This window comes from Leopardus geoffroyi, chromosome A1, assembly GCF_018350155.1.
Source record: "Leopardus geoffroyi isolate Oge1 chromosome A1, O.geoffroyi_Oge1_pat1.0, whole genome shotgun sequence".
Taxonomy (NCBI): Eukaryota; Metazoa; Chordata; class Mammalia; order Carnivora; family Felidae; genus Leopardus; species Leopardus geoffroyi.
The window spans coordinates 63,722,432-63,745,129 of NC_059326.1; the positions used below are offsets into that span (position 1 = coordinate 63,722,432).

The 22,698-nt window shown below is 36.8% G+C and overlaps 1 protein-coding gene and 1 non-coding gene across 2 annotated transcripts in view; both read left to right on the forward strand.

Moving 5' to 3' along the window:
• Positions 1–22,698, forward strand: part of GPC5 (glypican 5) — a 1,411,748-nt gene that overhangs the window by 93,223 nt on the left and 1,295,827 nt on the right. The window lies entirely within an intron of this gene.
• Positions 12,967–13,107, forward strand: LOC123581492. The gene has a single exon (XR_006703758.1). It is a non-coding gene; the product is annotated as a U4 spliceosomal RNA (small nuclear RNA).

Consider the following 22,698-nt stretch of genomic DNA (forward strand, 5'->3'; position numbering starts at 1 on the left):
AAGGAGTTTACTAACTTTCATAACTTTTTCAGTAAAGTTGTTACAATGGATTGTTTTATTTTATTTCTTCTGGAAGAGAGTGATTTGTTGAAAATACCTTAGTGACTTCTGATCTGATATCCTGTGTAATAGTGTCTTGTGGAGGATAAGTTATGTTCAGTCATTGTACCTTGTATTTCCAGCTGCTCCTTATCCCAGCACCATGGGGAAGTAAAGAAAAGCTGACTCATTCATTTACACATTTTTACCTTAACCACTTACGTTTTTATGATATGACAATTACATACCCATCAAAGATAGGGTGATAATAAGGATTCACAGGTGGGGCAAGTTGGTGTTTACCTGTGTAGCTAAAGCCTGAATGATTTTCATAGGAAGGTAATTATTTGAAATTGCAAACTGGTTTTGGATAAAGCTCTAGAATACATTAGGTTGAATAGAGAAAACTTAGTTCCAAGAAAAAGGGAACTTAGAAAAGAGTCACATAAAAATATAAAAATTTAATGAAAAAAGGTTAGGAAAATTTGGGGGTCTGGAAGAACAAGAATGGAAATTGCTAGTGAAGGACAGACAATGTGCATTGACTGGCTGGGGTTGGGTGGGAGATTTTGATCATGAAATCCAGACTTCTTGGAGAGTGGAGTCAGTGAAAAGAACACCAGCTTATATAATGGGCGCTCAACTTACAAAAATCCCTATGTTTACAACTTGTTATAGTATGAAATATAAACTGATTTTAAAAATGTAAAATAAGTTAATGAAAAATGAGAAGGCTCACAGTGGTGTGATTACTATATACAGTAGATAGATTGCCTGTATCCGTAAATTATTTTATAAGAAAATGTGTGTGTGATGGGTAATTTTATGTGTCAACTTGGCGAGTCTCTGGTGTCCAGATGTTTGGTTCAAAACCAGTATGGTTGTTGCTATGAAAGTATTTTTTAGATGCAATTAACATTTATATCAGCAGACTTTGAATAAATCAGGTTACCTCCACAATGTGAGTACACCTCACACAATCAGCTGAAGGCCTTAAGAGAAACACTAAAGTTTCCTGAGGAAGAGGGAATTCTGCCTCCAGAATGCCTTAGGATGCATGCCTGTGGCATCAGCTCTTTTCTGGATATCTAGCCTGCAGGCCTGCCCTGAAGATTTTGGAATTGTCAGCCTCCACAATGGCATAAGCTAATTCCTTAAAATAAATCTCTCTCTCTTTATATATACAGTCTATTGGTTGTTTCCTGGAGAACTCTAAGTAATATAATGTGGATAACTTATTTTGAAAAATTAATAAGGTAATCCTATCATTGCTTACTACATTAAGGTAGTTTTACAGATATGCAAAAAAATTAGTGATTTCCTATAGAAATAATTTGGGATTTTTGGTAACTATTCAAGTTATAACCAAAAATCATTAAAATTTAATGAGTAGGGATTTGGGAATTTAAGTTAGTTTTCATAATTTAATTTTAAATTCTAATAATTCTATTTATATGTAATAAATTATAATGCTTTCATTGATATTCTTGTGGAGAGTTAAAATAAGCCCCCATACTGAATTATAACAGTGATTAGGTTATCTTTTGTCACTTGGAACAAGGCCAAACTGCTTATTTACCTTTGTCATGTGCAGAAGACTTTCCGTTTCTAGAATTGTGAGGCCGGCAGTGTTCCATAAGATGTGAAACGAATTCAGAAAAATTAATGTAAAACAGAGTCTTCACACAATGCAGATCTAGTGGGGTTCCTCTGCTTTTCGTTTAAGTTCCACAGTGTTCATGGTTGTCCTAGGAATTGGAGCTGAAAGCAACTTCTGGAATGTTTGAGAAAGAAATATAAATTCATGCCAAAGAATACTGCCAGTGCCTTTTTATAGGATAGCCTAGTTAAACATGAGAGACATCATAGGGATGGACAGAAATATTGTTTATTTTCCTCTCTTCCTTCTTTGTTAAAATTTTCATTTCTTGTCAGTGTGTAATGTCTCTTACATACTTTTGTCTGTAACAGTGATGTTTAATATTGATTGATTTAAATTACTGTGTTCATTAGTTTCAGATGTACAATATAATGATTCAGCAATTCTGTACATTACCCAGTGCTCATTACAAGAGCACTCCTTAATCCCCATCACCTATTTAACCCATTCCCTTATTGCCCTCTCCTCTGGTAACCATTAGTTTTTTTTCTCTATAATTAAGAATCTGTTTCTTAATTTATCTCTATTTTCCCCCCATTGCTCCTTTATTTTGTTTTTTAAATTCTAAATATGAGTGAAATTATATGGTATTTTTCTTTGACTGACTTACTGCACTTAGCGTTATACACTCTAGCTCTATTCATGTCCTTGCAAATGGCAAGATTTCATTCTTTTTGTGACTGAATAATATTCCATAGTGTGTGTGTGTGTGTGTGTGTGTGTGTGTGTGTGTGTGTATAATATACAACCTCTTTTTTCCGTGGATACTTGGGCTGCTTCCACAATTTGGCTATCACAAATAATGCTACTATAAACATAGGGATGCATCTATCTCTTTTAATTCGTATTTTTGTATACTTTGGTAAATACCCAGTAATGCAATTACTGGATTGTAGGTAGTTCTATTTTTAACTTTCTGAGGAACCTCCATACTGTTTTCCAGAGTGGCTGCACCAGTTTGCATTCTTACCAACAGTGCACGAGGGTTCCTTTCTCCGCATCCTCGCCAACACTTGTTTCTTGTGTTACTGATGTCAGCTATTCTGACAGGTGTGAGGTGATATATCATTGTAGTTTTGATTTGTATTTCCCTGATGATGAGTGATGTTGAGCATCTTCTCATGTGTCCGTTGGCCATCTGTATGTCTTTTTTGGAGAAATGTCTATTCATGTTTTCTGCCCATTTTTTTAATTGGGTGATTTGTTTTTTTAATATTGAGCTGTAGAAGTTATTTATTTTGGATAATAACCCTTTACCAGAGATGTCATTGGCAAATAGCTTCTCCCATTCCACAGGTGGCCTTTTAGTTTTGTTGATTGTTTTCTTTGCTGTACAGAAGCTTTTTATTTTGATGTAGTCCCAATCGTTTATTTTTGCTTGTTTCTCTTGCTTCAGGAGACCTATCTAGAAAGAAGATTTCTTTCTCTTTATTCTTTGCACATATATTTTTGATATATGGTTACTATTAGTTTGTATATATCCTCTTTTGCATATAGCAGTCTGTATTAAATGGATGGTCATCTAAGTTTAACCCATTCTTTACTCCTTCTCCCCACATTTTAGGTATATGTTGTCATATTTTACATCCTTTTATTTTGTGAGTTCCTTGAATGACTTTTACAGAGATATTTGTATTTACTGCATTTGTGTTTCCCACCATCATACTGTCACTTTTCATCTCTGCTTTCCACTCAAGAGTCCCTTTTAATATTTTTTGCAGGGTTGGTTTAGTGGTCCTAAACTCCTTTAGTTTTTGTTTGTCTGAGAAACTCTTTGCCTCTCCTTCTATTCTGAAGGACAACCTTGCTGTATAGAATATTCTTAGCTACAGATTTTTCTCATTCAGCAATCTGAGTAGATCATGCCACTCCTTTCTGGTTTGGAGAGTTTCTGCTGAAAAATCCCTTGCTAGAACTTATGCGTTTTCCCTTGTATGTTAGTGTCTTCTTTTGTCTTGCTGCTTTTAAATTTTTTTCTTTATCACTATATTTTGCCAATTTAATACAGTATGTCCTGGTGTGGATATGCTTTTGATTTTATTTATTTATTTATTTATTTATTTATTTATTTATTTATTTAAGAGAAAGGGAGAGAGAGAGAGAGGAGGGGAGAGAGGGTGTGGAGTCTGAAGTGGGGATTGAACTCATTCGAAGCAGGGCTCAAGCTCACCCAAAGTGGGGCTGAAGCTCACCCAATGTAGGTAGAACTCGAGATCACAAACTGTGAGATCATGACCTGAGCTGAAGTTGGATGTTTAACTGACTGAGCCACTCAGGCATTCCTGCTTTTGTTGATTTTATTTTGCTGGGGGTTCTCTGTGACTCCTAGCTCTGAAAATCTATTTCCTTCCCCAGATTAAGGAGTTTTTCAGCTATTAGTTCTTCAAATAAATTTTCTGTCCCCTTTTCTCTCTCTTCTTCTTCTGGGACTCCTCCAATATGAATGTTATTACATTTGATGGAGTCACTGAGTTCCCTAAGTCTATTCTTGTTTTGCATAATTTTTTTTTCTCTTTTGTTCAGTTTGATTACTTCATTACTCTCTATTCTAGGTAATTAATTCCTTCCTCTGCTTCTTTCAGCCTGCTCTTCATTCCATCAAGTGTGTTTCTCATCTTGTTTATTGAATCATTTATCTCTGCTTAGTTATCTCTGTGTTAAGGTTCTCACTGATGTCTTACATTCTTTTCTCAAGTCCAGTGAATACCCTTATGATCATTGCTTCAAATACTCCATCAGGCATGTTACTTATATCTGTTTCACTTATATCTCTGGCTGTGGCTTTGTCAGTTTCTTTCAGTTGGGATAAATTTCTCTGTTCTCATTTTGTTTAAGTCTCTCTGCCTATTTCTCTGTGTTAGGGAAGTCAGCTGCATCTCCTGTTCTTTAGAAGAAAGGCAAAGCAAAGAGTTCTGTAGTGCCATGAAGTGTGGTGTCCCCTGTTACCTAGGGGCTGGTGCTTTCAGGAGTATCCCTAGTGTATGCTGTATGTACTCTGAAGTTTTGTCCTGTCTGCTTTATCCTTCAGGCTACTCCTTTGCAAAGTATCTCTTTGCCTGTTGTGGGCATTGTTTGGTCCTTTGCCTGAATATGGTGCATTTTTACTAGGTGTGCTCTGGTATATTTGTGAAATGAGACCTGTAACTACCACTGCAGGAACAAAGCCTCTGCAAAGCTCCCATGTTGGGGGTCACAGTGTTGGCATGGGTTTGGGCTGGTCTTTTGGGAGAGGAGACCTGCTGTGCTGGGTCTGAGGCAAGTGTGACTGGAAAAGGTGGTTTCAGCAGAGTGTGGGGTCAGGGCTTGGTGTAAGCAAGTTAGGTAGTGAATGTCCCTGCTCTGCTGGTTCCTGAGGGTGGTCCTGTGCTCATCCTGAGGGATGGGGGTGGAGATGATGCAGGCCAGTTCCTTTTTCCCTGAGAGGTCTCTCTGTGAACACTCTGAGATAAGCTTTAAGATGAGCAAATAACATCGCAACTCTGTCCCAGGCAGTCTTCAGATCACTGTTTCCATGCTGTATGTCTGCAGGATCTTTGCCTGCCTTTTCTCAGAGAATAGTGAAATGCCCTCTGGGCCCTATCCCAAGTTGGCCTGCTGAACCTTTCACTGCTGCTGGTTGCCAGAGTCATGAAATTCAGCCCCTCTTGTTTTCCAAGCCAATTGCTGTGGGGAGTCACTTTAGCTGTGTGTTCTGTGTGTTAGTCTGTCTCTCACTTTTTTCCATGACTGTGGCTCCCTCCCCACATCAGTGGCCATAATCCACTTCTCTCTCAAACTGTGTCTTAACATTTTTTGTCTTCTTCCATGAGGTTTCTTCTCTACCTTTAGGTATGGAGTTTGTTCTTGTAGTGTTCAGTCAGTTTCTAGGGTATTTAGGATGATTTGATAGTTATCTTGTAGTCATGGGACTAGCTGAACCTGGGTTCCTCCTCCTCCACCACCATCTTCCAACCTCTGATGTTTAACTTTTTTTAAATGTTTTTATTTAAATTCCAGTTAGTTAACATACAGTGTAATATTAGTTTCAGGTGTACAATTTAGTGATTCAACACTTCCATAACATACCTGGTGCTCATCACAACAAGTGCACTCCTTAATCTGCATCACCTCTTTCACTCATCTCTCCCCCACCTCCCCTATGGTAACTATCAATTTGTTCTCTATAGTTAAGAGTCTGTCTCTTGGTTTGTCTCTGTGTGATGTTTAACTTTTATATATAGGTTTCCTCTATAGCTGTGCATCCTTTTGCTAATGAGATACCATCTTTTTGATGTAGAATAAAAGAAATGTAAAATAAGGATCACATAATTTAAAAATTCAAGGGAAAATTAAAAATAGGGGCAGTCTTTGAACATTACAAAACCTGTAAAATGAAGAGTAAAAGGAATGAATGATTTCTCAGCTTCTTTGAAATTTACATCCCCTGTCTGATGTCCACCATCTTTCCAGTGAGCAAACTGAGGCCCAAATGTTTTATACCATGTTAGTCATAGAGCTAATTAGTCCACATCTTTGGACTCTTCGTTAAATACCTTGTCTCTGATGCCCCAAAGATGAAATTTACCCTAGAAACGTATTGTGGCAGGGTGTGTTTCCTTATGTTACCATTCAGTTTAGTACAATGCCATTCTATGATTGATGTATTGTCACAATTAATACAAAACATTAAACTTTCATTTCAACAAATGAAGATACTTAAAAATGAAATAAAAATAATTCAGATCACTTCAGGCAGATTTTTTAACACAAGATAAATTTCTACTGCCCCCCCCCCCCAAACTGGAATTTTAGAAAGTGCAGACTAATCTATTCTTCAAAGAGAAATGGCATTAATTATCTTCTGCTCAAACACTAACCAAGGGCTTATTTTCTTTAGGTCATTTTTCCTGCTTTCTGCTTTACTTTAACCTGGGCTAGACCAGGTAGGAGTTGGTTCTTTGGGTGCCTACACATCTGGGAATTAACTGCTGTCTTGCCTAGTAAGGCTGAGGGTTACTTTCAGGTTTTCAAGGTGAGAACATGTATTCATCCTTTCTTGCAGGCATTTTCTTACCATGGTATGTTACACTTAGTAAGAGTGAGATACATACATGAATATTTGTTTCATCAAATACCTGTTCCCATTTACTTAAAAAAATGTCAAAGCAATTGAAATTACATACAAGTCCACTGCATTATTTACTTATTTAAAAAAAATCACTATTGTATTACTGATGAAAAAATGTTATTCTACCATTGCTGTCAAATTCAGGTATACAAATGTAGATATTGAAGTTTCTGTGGCATGGTACATTGAGTGTCAGAAACATGTTTACTAATTTTTATGTACATAATTAATGTCCTCTTGATTTTGCAGCCTACTTTTCTTCTCCTTGTATGTGTGTGGCTTGTTTCTGTATCTGGAGGAACTGGATGTCATTTACTTAGCAATAAAACAGTCCATAGATTTAGAGGGTTTTACTTTTTTCCCTCAGAAGTATTAATATTCCATCATTGAAAATTTGTTCTAGAGCAACTTGAAGGGTTTAGTAAAGATAATTGAGCAATCAATAAAAACACTTAAAAATGTTCATACGTTAATATTTTACATCTCTTAATGAATTTTAAATGTTATTTGGTACCGAATATTGAAATCCAGTGATGGTGAATACCATTCTTTAGGTTATATATAGCTTTGGGAACTTATTAAATAATAATTGGCCATATTAAATGCTAGCACCAGCTAAACCCATAATTCTGAAACCAGCTTAATTTCTGCCTTATTTCTTGAAACTGTGGTTATTACAGAACTGCAAACTTGAGAAATAACATTATTATTTACCTTTTCTACATTACCTCTTTCTAAAAATCATCTGTGGCATCTTTACTGAGATATAGGATCAAGTGAGTAAGGGGATTGGGCCACTGGGGAAAGGACCAATGGGATGCTTGTGCTCAGAAATTCAGTTTTTCAGTTGATATTGTCTCAATTTCTTTTAAATGTATGAACTACTTTGGATTTAATACAAATAAAGCTCTGGGTCCATTTTTCACTTTGTTGCAATTACTGTAGTATTTCTCTAACAAGAGTGTTGCACTCTAGAAGTTAACAAAATTGGGCCTTTAATCAGCAATTTAGGTCAGGGAAAGTAAACAATATCAGTATATGGTTTACAGTATTTATTACATAAAAGAGACCTAAATTATTCTGTAGATCAGAAGAGCAACACCAAACATTTGGCCTTTATCCCTCAAGGTGCAAAAAGTGAATTTTATCCAGCCAGAAGTAGGGTCTTCTGCAGGGGAGGTAATTAGCTGAGCAGAGAGATGGGGATGGTGAGATGGGAGGGTGAGGTAGTTTGAAGAAGTATCGTCCTTCTAAAGTTTTTGTTTAAACCTTCAAAATGCTCTCCAGACTCGTTTGGAGGAGGTTCTGGTGTGGGGCCAGAGGGAGAGAAGATTTTTATACGTACGTGAGCTAAAAAACCGTACCTAAAATAGTCATTAGTTATCCCAACGCCTATAACACTCTTACGGGACTCATTCTGCTAGATATTGGAAAGAGAAAGATGAATTTGATCTGTCCTGAGTTGAAGACCTTGCTGCTGGCTGAGAAGAACAGTGGCTAGACAAGGGGTAATCCCAGTCTGGCATGATTGTGCTGTAGCATGAATGCTGACTGGTCTGTTGAAACAAAGAAGGCAACATGCTTTTCTTCCAAGATAGGGAAAAAAGTGGGAATTGGAAGTGCAATATTGTCTCTGAACCTGGTTAGAGGAAGCTAGATTGAAAGAATTAGAGCCCAGAAAGCCAGATTTAATTTTTGCTTTTAACTTAGCTTTGTGTGATCGACAAGGAGTTTTGCCTTCTAAAGGAGTGTGTCACATGAAGACAAGTCTCTGTCAGCGGCTATGGCTCGCCATTTCTGTAGCTGCTTTCTTTTGCTTGATTCAAGAGTTTTGGGAATAATGAATCCAAGCTGATTTTATTATTACATTTGGGTATGAAATGTCGATGTAATTAGCATACATGGAGTGAAGGTTACTTTTTGGCTTACAGAATGAGACACTTTGTTTTGCTTATCAATACTGAGCTGGCCAGACAGCTTAGACAGTAGTATATTTATTTTATTTATACTTCTCCTTCTTTCTTAAACATTGGGTTTCATGTTAGTTAAAATTACTTTTAAGGTTACTTACATTACTTTAAAAAATAACAAAAAATTGTATATATTTGATTTTTCTTAGTTTTATTAAATTTATCTCAAAGGGGATTATAGAGGAGAGGAAGTAAAATCATGAAAAGCCCAACTGTTGGAGTGATACCCAGATTTAAGCTGCAGCTGTCTTTTTTTTTAATGTTTATTTATTTTTGAGAGAGAAAGAGAGAGAGAGAATGAGAGAGAATGAGCAGGGGGAGGGGCAGAGAGAAAAAGAGGGAGACACAGAATCCAAAGAAGGCTCTGGGCTATGAGCTGTCAGCACAGAGCCCTATGTGAGGCTTGAACTTATGAACTGAGAGACCATGACCTCACCTGAAGTCGGGCACTTAACTGACCGAGTCACCCAGGTGCCCCACAGCTGCAGCTGTCTTAATTTATACTTTGTGCTTTGAGAAAAATCATATCTCTGTTTCAGGTTTGTGTGTGTGTGTGTGTGTGTGTGTGTGTGTGTGTGTGTGTGTGTTTAACACAGAATATTTAAAAGTCTATATCTCATGAGAGAATTAAGGCAAAGTTTGCCATTGTGCCTATCAAAAATAATCATGTAGTAAGTGCTAATTAAATTTTTTTTAACATTTATTTACTTGTGAGAGATGGAGATAGAGCACGAGTGGGGAGGGGCAGAGAGAGAGGGAGACACAGCATCTGAAGCAGGCTCCAGGCTCTGAGCTGTCAGCACAGAGCCCAGCACGGGCCTCAAACTCACGAGCCACGAGATCATGACCGGAGCCGAAGTTGGACGCTTAACTGACTGAGCCACCCAGGTGCCCCATAATTTTTAATAACAAAATAATACCAGCATTGTTAGCTTGATAGAGAGATGAAGTGTTTGAAGATCTGGGAGATGTAGAGGGTAGTTTTCCCTTGTGATAAAAAAATACATACTTTATTCTGATACCCCCCATTGTACTTAGTTAATTGAGCTTACAAGTGTCCTGGCGATTTTCCCTCAGGGACTTAGGCTGTGGAATAAGATCCTGGTTGTTTCATTGCCTTCTCTTATGACCTCATGTATCTGGGTCGCTTCAGCTCCTGGCTCTCCAGTCTTGACCTGGGTCCTGTTCTATCTGGGTCCTTTAGCTCCAGATAGAGGCACTGATAGGGACCATCAGAGGGTGCTGAGTCCTCAATCCTCAGTAGTCTGAGCTTCACAATAGCATTTCACTGAAAATAGTCTTTGCTTTCTTTTATGACAAGCAAATATTTTAGGGATCACTGTATAGTTGCCGTCATTTTTTGCCAAATTTTTTGCATTATCTTTTCTAATTTTAACATACATGCAGAAGTTTGGCCCCCCTCCCCTTCTTTGGCCTTCTGTGAAAAATCTAATATTCAAACCATTGCTTCTGTCCACTTAAAGAAACAGGGATTATAGTGTACACTCACCTTTAGATTCTGGCTTGCTGGAGGTGATCAAGAATTTTGTAGCAGATTGGTATCACTTGGTGATGTGAAATTGGCCAGAGTAGAAGTACCTACACCAGAATCAACAAATACTACAATCAGCTCTTTTCTTCTCCATCTAGAACTGATTAGTCTAGAGCCTCTGACACTGGTATTCTAACATTTTGGGCTGGGGTAGTAGTAGATGCATGCCTTCTTCATTTGAAAGAAACGAAAAATCCTATACAAATCCTATACGTTTTCTTTCTGTTGATTTCACCTGTCGCCTCTTCAGCCACTTCATGGCAAAGAGCTGCTGTCTTCTTTTATATATCAAGGGATAATAGACTGCGTGTATGTTGGCATTTGTGAAATCCAATGCATTTAATTCCCTACAATCCAAAGCAGACCACGATTTTCCTTGTTACTACAGGATGTGAGGCACCAAGGGAGGAAGGTATTGGCATATTGGCACTTTTCTTAAGTAAAAGTAAACTTTGCAGCAAAGATTTCATTTAATTTATATGAAATTCCTTAAAGTTAATTAATATAACCCTAAAATAGATCAGGTGCTTATTTCTATTAATTTATTATGTTAGCATAAAATCTTATTTTGAGCATAATGTTAAATAAAACCTCTCTGGTACAGTGCTATGGATAGGTCTCTCAGAGATTCTAGTTTGGTGGATTCTCTCTTTAAAAATTTTTTTTTTTAACGTTTGTCTATTTTTGAGAGAGAGAGACAGAGCACGAGCAGGGCAGGGGCAGAGAGAGAGGGAGACACAGAATCTGAAGTAGGCTTGGGCTCTGAGCTGTCAGCACAGAGCCCGACATGGGGCTTGAACTCGTAGAGCTGTGAGATCATGACCTGAGCCGAAGTCAGATGCCTAACCAACTGAGCCACGAGGCACCCCGTGGTGCAGTCTCTTCTTGATAGTTGATCCCGCTTACTGTTGATGCTGAAGTCCCCACATGGTCTACATTTAGGGAGATATTTTAGAACATTTGTCTTCTGTTCCTCCATGACTATTGGCTCCAGCTGTGGAGAATGCCCCTGGAAGAAGAATGGTCTCACTGAGGTAGGCTACACTATCTATATCTTTAAGTCATGATGATTTGATTTAGAGCTTAAATGTAATTGCAGCACATTGTATTCTAAGTCTCATTTTGTGGTATTGAAGTTTGCACAAAAATGATTTACAAATAATGGTCCCTTGTTTTACTCTAAGACAGCTTGATACCTATTGAATAGCTACAGTCATTCGAGTGATTCTAAAACCTTGAAATGACTTTATAGAAGTCACCTTGAATAAAGCAAAGAACATAGAGGGTTTTTTTTTCCCCTAGAAAAATTCTGTGCTAACCTGGTGGCTTTCTCTGATCTAGTGGGGGGGGGGGCGGTGGTGGGAGATTGGCTAATAGAAAAAAATCCTAGCTCTCTCCTTTTAAAATGCACAAAGGCAAGGTACTTGTTAACACAAAATGTTGAAAGCTGTTACCCTAGGCTCCGTTAGGAACTCATCCTTGACTCTTGTGGAAAAAACAGAGGGAGGTGTGTCATTATTAGGCACAATTGCAAAATGTTAGACGACAGATGTCTTTATATTCAGTCCTTATACAAAGCATCGCTGTGTTTATGTACTTCTCTTTCTCCTTACTCGTTATACAAAAGGAGCGGCTTGAATGGAAACTGCAGAGCATACTTGAAACAGGAGCAGGTTCATGTAATTCAACTTTAGAGGGTAAATACTTTGGATCAGACTTTTCCTTTTTATTCAGTCTCGCTATACTTTGTCATTCAACTTGATGCCTTCTGGTACTTTCAGATAGGGGATGATCGCTGAAACACTTTGTTTCATTCTTTCCATGAGTGTCTTAGAAAGACTTTTGCACTAAGACTGAATGTGTTACTTGCAGCAACAGGATTTTGTCACAAAAACATTTTTGTGGGGATCCATCAAAGGGTGGTTTTCTAATCTATTCAAGCAGTTATTGAGCCTTTAATGATTTGGCATGGGAATTAGGCACGAGATTGTGAGAAACTCAATTAACTCCTCACTGGAAAAAGTAGAGAGGGGCAGATTAAGGAAAATGACACTTGAGTGAAGAGTTTACTATGCTTTGGACAAAAATCCTGCATATTTATTTTATATACACTGTTATTAAAGCTCTGTCTGAGAACAATTAAATTGCAAATGGTCCTGAAAGGGTAATAATTCAGCATTTGTATAATCCAAATGCAGGAAGATGCTCCTAGATCAAACAACCAAATGATTCTAAATGGATTCAAGTACCAAACAGACTTAAGGTCCAAAATAAATGAACTGTATGACTAATTGCAGTCTCCATCTAATTTATTCAAGTACATATCTATATTTTTTTTCTCAGAAAAATTTCTAATGACCAGAAACTTTTGCAAGTCTTTATTTTCCATGGAGCTTGGTATACTCACTTACAGTAGTTTTTTGGCCATATGTTTTGATTGCCTTGTGAGCCATTTTAGGCTTTGGTGAAGTTAGCAGGTAAGCAAAAAGAAATTATAAAATGGTTCCCATTATTAAAAGATGTATAGTCTAATATAGAACATAACATTACATATATATGTGTTTGTGTGTGTTTACATATATACAATCAAGAAATTACCATATATACATGTGTACACAATTAAGAAATTACTAATGGAAGCTTTGCGCGGTGGCAGTATCGTAGTCAATGAAGTTTATCCGAGGCGCGATTACTGCTAAGAAATTACTAATGGAGAAAGGAGATTAAAGGCTGTGGATGGTCAGAATAACTCACATATTCTAGAAGACGAGAAATTTGGAGAATCCAGGGTTAGGTGGTTAGTGTAGATGGTGAGGATTTTGGAATTATGATTTGAGGCTTGGGAGATGAGTAGAGAGCCATGTAGGCAGATTCAAAAGCTACACAAGGAGGAGCTATACATGAGCCTATTTCAGCCAGATGAGAGTAGCCAGGTGACTTTCCAAAGACACCACCTCCCATGGCCTTCCTGTTCTTTTCCAATTTATTTCTGGTAATTTTCAAAGAAGTGTTTTAATCATTAGCTGGAGAAGACTAGTTGAAGGGCTGGAGTTGTCATCAATAGCTCCATTTTTATTTTCTCATTGGTCAGCTTATATTTTTGAATAAAATCCTGCATAGTAATGTGTAATTAAAAGCACCCTTAGTTCCCATCTGTGAGCTAAGATTCAGGACTGTGCATGGAAACAAAACAGTCTCAGCCTTTGACCTTGTGGAACAGACAGTCGTGGGAAAGACAGATATCGAATGGTTGTGAAGTATGCTCCATGAGACGGCTTGCAGAGGGAATTGGAGTGCCATGAAAGGGTAGCTACCATGGTCAGTAGAGACCTCCCTGAGGAAGCAAAACCTAAATAGGTCTATGAATGCAATTGAGTCACCTCCATAAATTGTTTTCCAAGCACCTGCTCAGTAGAGTAGATATGAATTTAGAGGTAATTAGGGACTTGAATCATGTATGTAATTCTGAAATCAAAGATTTAGAGCCCTCTAAAACGTACCCTTTCCAATTCTGAATCAGAGAGTTGACATCTAGAATAGTGCAGTTAATGAAAATGGGGTTGGGGGGTATTTCAGATGAAATATTCTCTGCGCTTTATTATTTTTAATGAAATAAGAAGGAGCATTTCTTTTCAGCTACTCTCCTCTGAGAATTTGCATTGAAGCACAACAATAAAATTAATTTTTTTGTGAAAAAGAATAGTCTGCCCTGCTGAGAAGACATAGCAGCTCTTGTCCTGAAAGACCATTATATATATTATATATCTTGTTCACCTAACGTTGGGATACTTCATGATTATATATTATGATTTAAGTATAAATTAACTTTGGAAGAACAAAAAATAATTTTCTGTTACTGAAGTTGAAAACCCAAAAGTGGACATGTTCCTTCTCTCTCCCATTTTCTCTCTATCCCTCATTATTCATGGAATGCCTCTGTGTGTACACTTTCATACATATAATATTAAGCTTACAAATTAATTGCACATTTATTTTTTTTTACGCATTTTTATTTCTGCGCCTCATTGCCTATGCAAATGTTGACATGTTTAATTAATTTAATAATTTATTCCTCAGTTTTCACATCTCTGAAATGGAGATTAAATTATTTAATAACATAAAGTACGTTGAGCAGAGCTGGCACACATCTAGAATTCAGCACATATTGGCTGTTGCTATTATGGCAGGCCATGATGAGAGAGAGACAGAGAGTTGATTTTGTTGAAAATCAAATTGCTAAAATCAAGGACTCTTTGTGTTGGAATTAACTTTTGTTAGAGGAATAATGGGTCAGTAGAGAATTATTGAGGGGATTTGCAAATGATGTAACTCATTGCAGATTATGGTAACATTGGGAATCTGAAGGATTGTGTCATCCTTAATTCCTTTAACCACCCTCCTTACCCCTATCTAATAAATTACTGAATCCTGGCATTTGAACTTCCTTAATTTCTCAGCAGTCCTGTTTTTCTGCATGCCCTAGTCCAAGCCAGCATCACTACTTGGCTTGGCCATTGTTGTATCCTGTAGACTCTTATAGCCGTATCTGGCCCCATTATTCTTCGCAGTGTAGCCAGGATGCTTTGTACAAATGCAATTCTAAGTATGTTAAATGCATGTTTAAAAAAATATTTATTTATTTATTTGGAGAGAGAGAGAGAGAGTATGCAAAAGTTGGGGGGAGAGGCAGAGAGAGAGGAGACAGAGAATCCCAATTTGGGGCTCGACCTCACAAACTGTGAGATCATGACCTGAGCTGAAACCAAGAGTTGGATGCTCAACTGACTGAGCCACCCAGGCACCCCTGTTAAATCCACTTTTAAACCTACTCTATTTATATGCATTCACTGACCTTCCATTACCTTTAAGAACAAATCCAACATTTTTTAAATGGCCTATAAAGATTCTGTGAGATCTTAACAAACCATTTCTTACTTCTTAAACTTCATTTTTTGTCTCTAACTTCTGCCGTCCACTCTCAGTATCTCAAGTTTATCATTTCTCATATCCCAAGAACATTGCCTGTGCTTGCTATCTTCTGTCTGCAACTTTTTCTCGTGCTCCTCTGGCATTGGTTATGATTTAGGGCTCAGTTTAAGCATTACCCTTTCATCAGAGAGCCCATTTCTGACATCCTAAACATGATTTATTCACTCTGCATTTTTTACCCTAAAACTTAATTTTTGTAAGACATATATGGAATCCTCAAGCAGTCTCTGTTGTTAAGGCTTTAGCCAGAGCATGCCCTGCTATCCTGTGTTGCATTAGGAAGACCAAGAAATATGTCATGCAGATGCCATATGATGCATTATAGATGCATCATAGATGCAACTAATGATTAGTTGCCATTGTCTTTTCCTTTTGTCTACCAGCAGAATGGGTGTTCATTTAATACAGATCGGTTTATGTTTTCAAACTATAAGAATAATGAGAATATTATATATCCACTAAATCATTTATTTGTTCATATATTTTATATTGCTCATTTAAAATTATTATATTCTGATTGAGGGCCCAGTCCTTTGGGACACAGTAATGATCAAGATAGAGACACAGCTTCTCTCTTCAGGAAGCTCATATTTTAATGAGAAGTAAGACAGTAAAACAAATAGTGATGATAAATGGACATACCTGAAATATTGGGAAAATGGAAGGGGGCTCTGGGGCTGCATGGCAAGGTAGTAGGGAGATCCCATCAAGAGGTTTGTGAGTAAGCTGTTCACAGTGAGGCTATTAGAGTCAGAATGTAAGTACTTACTTTGATACTAGTTTCCTTTGTGACTGTCGCAAAACTACTTGTGACTGTCTCTAAGGTTTAGTATCCACGTCTATAAAATGGAGAGGTTGGTATTTTCCTCAAGGCATTGGCGTGGAAATAAAATGAGATAATTCATGTAAATCATCTATCATAGATGAAGCATGTAGAAAGTTCAATAAATGTTAGCTGCTGATACTGTTTTCTTGAATCTTGAATCATGGTTCAAATACCATGACTATTTCTATATATGATTAATTACTTTTAAAACATTTTAATGGCTTCATAATGTCATTATATAAGTTGGCTACCATTTATTTTTAAACCTTCCTCTGTTTAAACGTTTCCTCTTTTTTGTACAATTACAAAACATGCTTTACTAAAATTTTTTTGTATAGGATGTCAGCAAAATGTTGCAGTAAGGACATTCAAAAATTTACCCCTCCATCAGAGCAAGAAACTGTTTAGCAAAAGTGTCAGAATCAAAATGTTCACAATTCTGGAAGCTATGCAAAAGGTTGCAGCAACCCGGGGAGTATTTACTCAAGAAAATTTACTTAGTATTGATAACAGTGAGCTCTGTGGCATTTAGCTTTCCTTAGTCTCATCTCTTCCCCTCTAGCTCACTCTTACCCTTGACAAATAACAGCCCGTATTCCTGGTAATGAAGTTCACCGAACCAAGCTTGAGCTCTTTCAGAGTCTCATGCCCAAAGAATTGTCATCATGTGGCTTTTTGGTGATTCCCTGGAAGACATTTGAAATGTATGTCTTTGACCTGAAATTTACTGTCACGGTTCTGGAGGTTACAAGTCCAAAATCAAGGTATCAGCAGAGTTGGTTCCTTTTAAGGGCTGTGAGGGAATGATCTATGTGAGTCTGTACCCAAATTTTGCTTCTTGTAAGTACACCAAATAGGATCAGGATTCTCCCACCAAAGGACCTCATTTTAACTTGATTACCTCTAGCACTAGAAAGAAAGGACCTTATTTGAATTGAATCTCCTATGTCTTGCTCACCATTCTGGCTTTGGGCTACTTTTTCCTCCCTGAAGCCTCCACTGACAGATTGACCACCCTGGGGTCATGTGTGAGGTCAGCTGACCTAAATGTGTCAACAGACAGTTGGGAGGGTGTTCCCAGAGGTTAAATACAGGACAGCAACAACAGACAGCAAATAACCAAAAATCTAAGAAATGAAGAGGTATACTCTATAATCATAAAAGTTGCAAACCTCAATGAATATCTATTTGTACAGTGTGTCAAATAGTAGCAACATACATGTAGTAATAAAATAAGATTAAAACATAATAGAAATAAAGGTTAAAAAATAAAGAAAAAACTTAATAGAAATAAAAACCCTCCAAGGTGTAGAACTATTGTGTAATACCAAGAGCATAATGGAATTTCTGGAAGCATTTGCTTTAAAATCAGAAACGTGGCATTCCTGTCATGTATTACATGCTCCAAGTTAATGTTTACGTGGAGACACTAAATCATACACTAAGACAACAAAAATTTAAGCATGTATTGTATTTTTTTCCTGGAAAACAATGTTATATGAGGCTGAATAACTGACACCAAGATAATTCTCTGTCCCTTGTTAAATAATACTTAGTCTAAGCAAAAGTAACTTTGCTGTATGTTCCAGAAATACCTGCTCCTGGAAGAAAGGCTGAAAGACTTTAAGTTATCAAAACTAATAGCCTACCCTGGAAGACCTGCTTCAAGATTTTTTCCTCTGAGGATCACCAACCTGCATAAACGTAGCCCACTCCCAACCCACTTCTCTACCTTGTAAGACCTTATGATCACCCAGACCAGGCCCTAGGATCCTATAAATATCTGTTCTCTAAAGGCCACATATTGTGTGATTCCATTTATATGAATTTTAGAGAAGAGGTGAGTTTATGGTGATAGAAAATACTTTAGTCTTTGAATAGGCCTAGTAAGGTTGGAAGGAAATGGGGTGTGATTGCCAATGGATGCATGCTGAGTTTCTTTTTGGGACAATAAAAATGTTCTAAAATTGTTTGTGGTGTTGGTTATACAATTCCGTGAATATACTAAAAACCATTGAATTATAAATGGATGAATTGCATGGCATTCAGTGAAGCAGTTGTTATACATTAAACATGTAAATAGATGGACTTGGAAGGTTGGGCAAAAATATGATACTTTGGGAAATTAATTTTTATTATTCCTTTCTTTAAGAACTATTTATGATTGCCTGCTCATTTCGTGAACTGTTGTAGATTCTGGGGGTGTAGGGATGAACAGCACAGTGAAATTCCCTGTAGTCATGTGGTACATATGGCAGCAGATTGCATGTGCCTGATATTCATCCTCCAGAGTCTGTGTTAGATGCACAGAAAATAAACAACCCGCTGAAACAATGACCATAATATTACACATTATAGGTTAAGAATCATAAGCTGATTGAATCCGAATTTATAACTGTATTTCTGATCTGTGCATATATTCTTGGATAGATGGATAAAGATTCAGATTATTGTATAATTTGATATGGTGAATTTTACTGCATGTGAAGTCTGTCTCAATTTAAAAAATGTTATAAAATCACACACACTCACAACACACACAAGCATACATACATGCATAAATCTTGGCCCACATTTTCTCTAGAGTTTTTCATATATAATGTGAAATTTATTTAATTTTTGTATGTGAATACCTATAATCAAATCAGTGTTACTACTATTAAAGCACATTGCTATTAAAGCTAATTCAAATGGTGGAAATTTTATATACCTATTAATGAAACTTATGAATTGTCTATTAATAAACATGAATATTTTGTGGGGTTTTTTTTTGCTATGTATTTTCATCCTTAAGCTTTCTATTTATACAGCTTACCCGTTTTATTTCTAACGTATGCAACTGATTTTCTTATTCACCTACTGTTTAGACTGTAAGAAAACTAAATTTGGGAGCTAGAAGTTTCTCTTGGTTATATTCTCTCTGATATTCTTAAATAATTCCTCCCTTTTGCATGGACTTTCAATTCTTCATTTATTACAAATTTCATTCTTAGATATACTGGGTTCTGTGTCAAATCAGTATATTATAGTCCTAATCAATTATATTCTACATTCTTTTAATTTATATTGTGTTTTAATGTCTGGTGGGTAAGTATTGCTACATTTCTTCCCCACCTTTTAAAGATGTGTTTTCACCTATTTATTCTTTAACATAAATGTTAGAATTGTATTATCAAGTTCCAAAGGTAAAATAAAAACAATCCTCACTGGTAGTTTGATACACTGATATATAGAGGAATTGAGCTTTGTAGATTTAATAAAATCCCACATCAAAATTAATGGCAAATAATTATATTTGCACATCACTTAAAAATGGCAATTATTCTATTTATTGTTTGTGTTAATATACTGAGTAGAACATTTAAATTAATAATAAAGAATAATGGAAATAAACACCTCTTATTTCTGATTTTAGCAGACAAGAAAGATTCCAGTGTTTTACTCTTTTTTTTTTTAGTAAATACTATCAGTTTGAGATAGATTTTCATTATTCTTTTTTTAAATTTTTTTTTTTCAACGTTTATTTATTTTGGGACAGAGAGAGACAGAGTATGAACGGGGGAGGGGCAGAGAGAGGGAGACACAGAATCGGAAGCAGGCTCCAGGCTCTGAGCCATCAGCCCAGAGCCTGACGCGGGGCTCAAACCCACGGACCGCGAGATCGTGACCTGGCTGAAGTCGGACGCTTAACCAACTGCGCCACCCAGGCGCCCCCATTATTCTTTATTACCTTAGTTTTGTATGAGATTTTATCAGGAATAGGTGGTGAATATTATCAAATATTTGGATTTTTTTCTTTGAGTTCTAACGGAATGCATTAATATTATTAAATAACTTAATATTAAACCCTTTTTCATTTTCCAGGATTGGACTTTATTTCATGTGGGGTATATTTTTTGTAATTTGCTGAAACATTTTCCATCTATATTCTTCCGTGAGATTGGGTTTTATTCTCCTTTTTAATGCCATCTCTGTCCACTTTACATATCAGAGTTTCCAATGCATTGGGATATAGTGACAATTTCACTCACAGTACTGAAATAAAATAACCCAAGGCTCTCCTATCCCACACAGAACAAAAAAATGTGAAATCACAAAAAAAGCCTCCCTTTAAGGAAGGAATTAGCTATTTACTAAAAGAAACTGTGAGGGAAATCTTCATCTCTTAGAGTCTCGTCTACTACAATGCCTATTTCTGAAGTGATAATTAGCTATTGTGTCAGTATAATGTCGAAATCACTATGTTAGATTCACATTTTCTAGTATGTTACTGCTTTTGCACCACAGCTAGTGCATGCACAGGACACGAACACAACCTGTGGAGGGGTGACAAAGCAACACAGGACCGAAACCATATCTGTAGTCCTCACATCCTTGCTCGTGGCGTCTGTCTTGGAAGTATTGACTGCACAGTCATCCCTGATTCTGTACACATTTCCTTTGTCTCCATTCTTTACCCAACCTTACACCCAGCTCCTTTCACGTCTGATACATTCTCATATTAAATGAAACATTTAGTTGTTAAGAATGTAACATGCCATTTTAGCTATGTTTGTACATTGTATGGTTTATAAATTTTATTTTTGGTCTGTTTACCAGTTGCATATTTTTCTTACAATCTTTCTTAATCTCAGTACATGATTTTGCAGAGTGTCAGGTTTATTGTTATGTGATAATAAAAAATGCCTATGCTTTGGGTACTTATATACAATATGATAAATCTCCTCTGTGTATTGATAAAGGTGTTGAATTTATAACCATAGAGACTAAAGTGGCCTTGGTTAATTATTCAGATTGAAGTGGAGGTCTGAAAAAGTTTAAATTTAGTCATTTAATCTGCAGTAAGTGAAGACTATCTCCTTTGTTGTTGTTTAATTAATCGTAAAGAGATAAAGACTCTTTTCAAGTTATTTTGCTACAGGGTCTGTACTTGCTCTCGAATGCACACTTCTGTGTTGCTATAGATATCAAAGTTTTTGAAATGGGAGTTAGGTGATTGTGGTAAGTCATAAAACAGCTAACATGGCAGAAAGCCAGAGTCCATAATTTGTATTGTTCTTCACTGAAAATGAATTTGCTGGATATTTGTTTTCAAACATTACTGTAGCCTCAGTATAATTCCTGGTATCTAAAATATCAGTCTTATGTGTTACCTCTTCTTTATGGCAGTTAAAAAGTTTCTGGTAAATTTTTTTTTTAATTATTAATTTTATTTTAGAGAGAGAGAGAACACGAGTTGGATGGAGGGACAGAGAGAGAGAATCTTAAGCAGACCACAAGCTCAGTGCGAAGTGCGACAGAGGGTTCGATTCCATGACCCTGGGATCATGACCTGAGCTGAAATCAAGATTTGGACACTCAACGGATTGAGCCACCCAGACGCCCTTCTGGCAAAGTTGAAATAGATTGGTATAATAGGGATAATAGGTTTACGTGTTCTATGCACATTTGAAAATTTTACTTATAAAATCATTGATTGATTCTTTTAGGAATTCTGTCTTTTGTTAATGTTGGTAATTTTATATGTTTAGTATTCTTTTTAATTAAAAGTTTATTTTTATTTATTTTGAGAGAGAGAGAGAGAGCAAATGAGTGAGGGAGGGGCAGAGAGAAGGAGGGAGAGAGAGAATCCCACGCAGGCTTCCCGCTCAGTGCAGAGCACAGTGTGGGGCTCAGTCCCACGACTGCGAGATCAAGACCTGAGCCGATATCAAGAGTCGGACTCTTAACCAACTGAACCACCCAGGTGGCCCTACATTTAATACTCTGAAATTGAAGTTTTTATTTCTTCTTAGACTCAAATTTTTTTCAGTTTTTTTTTTTTTGTTTCCATCTCCAACTACTTTGATTTTCTTCATGACATTGTGGTTATGTTCTAGTTATCTTGTATCACGGTCTGATTTCAGTATTCTTCTTATGTTAGCTGTTGTATCTAGAGAGTTACATCTTTCATCTTCTCCCTGCATTTTGGTTGTTTTTGTTTTAGATATTTGGATGGTTTCTTTTTCAACACCATACTAGTAATCTATTACTGCCAAACTAGTTACCCTGAAACTTAGAAGCAAAAAACAAAAAACAAAAGTTTATTATCTCACACAATTTCTGAAATGGCTTTTCTAGGTATTTCTGGTGCAGGGTATCTCATGATGTTGCAGTCCAGACATGGGCCTGGGTTACAGTCTTGGTTGGGGCTGGAGAGTCTGCTTCTAAGAAGGCTCACTCATGAGGTTGTTGGCAGCAGGCCTCAGTGTCTGCTTGGCTCAGCAGTCAACACAGGTGGCCTCCGTGCTTCTCCTGGGCCTCACAGTAGGGCTAATCACAACATGATGCTAACTTACCCCAGAGTGAGCCAGGAGGAAACATTAGTGTCTTTTATGACTTAGTCTCCCAAATTGGACACCATCACTGCTGCTTTATTCTGTTCATGAGAAGTGAGTCACAAAGTTCAAAACACACTCAAAGGAGAATTCATTGGGTTCTACCTTTTGAAGGGAGGATATTTCAAAATTTATGGACATATTTTAAAATATGCCACAAGCAACTAAAGTTTCATGT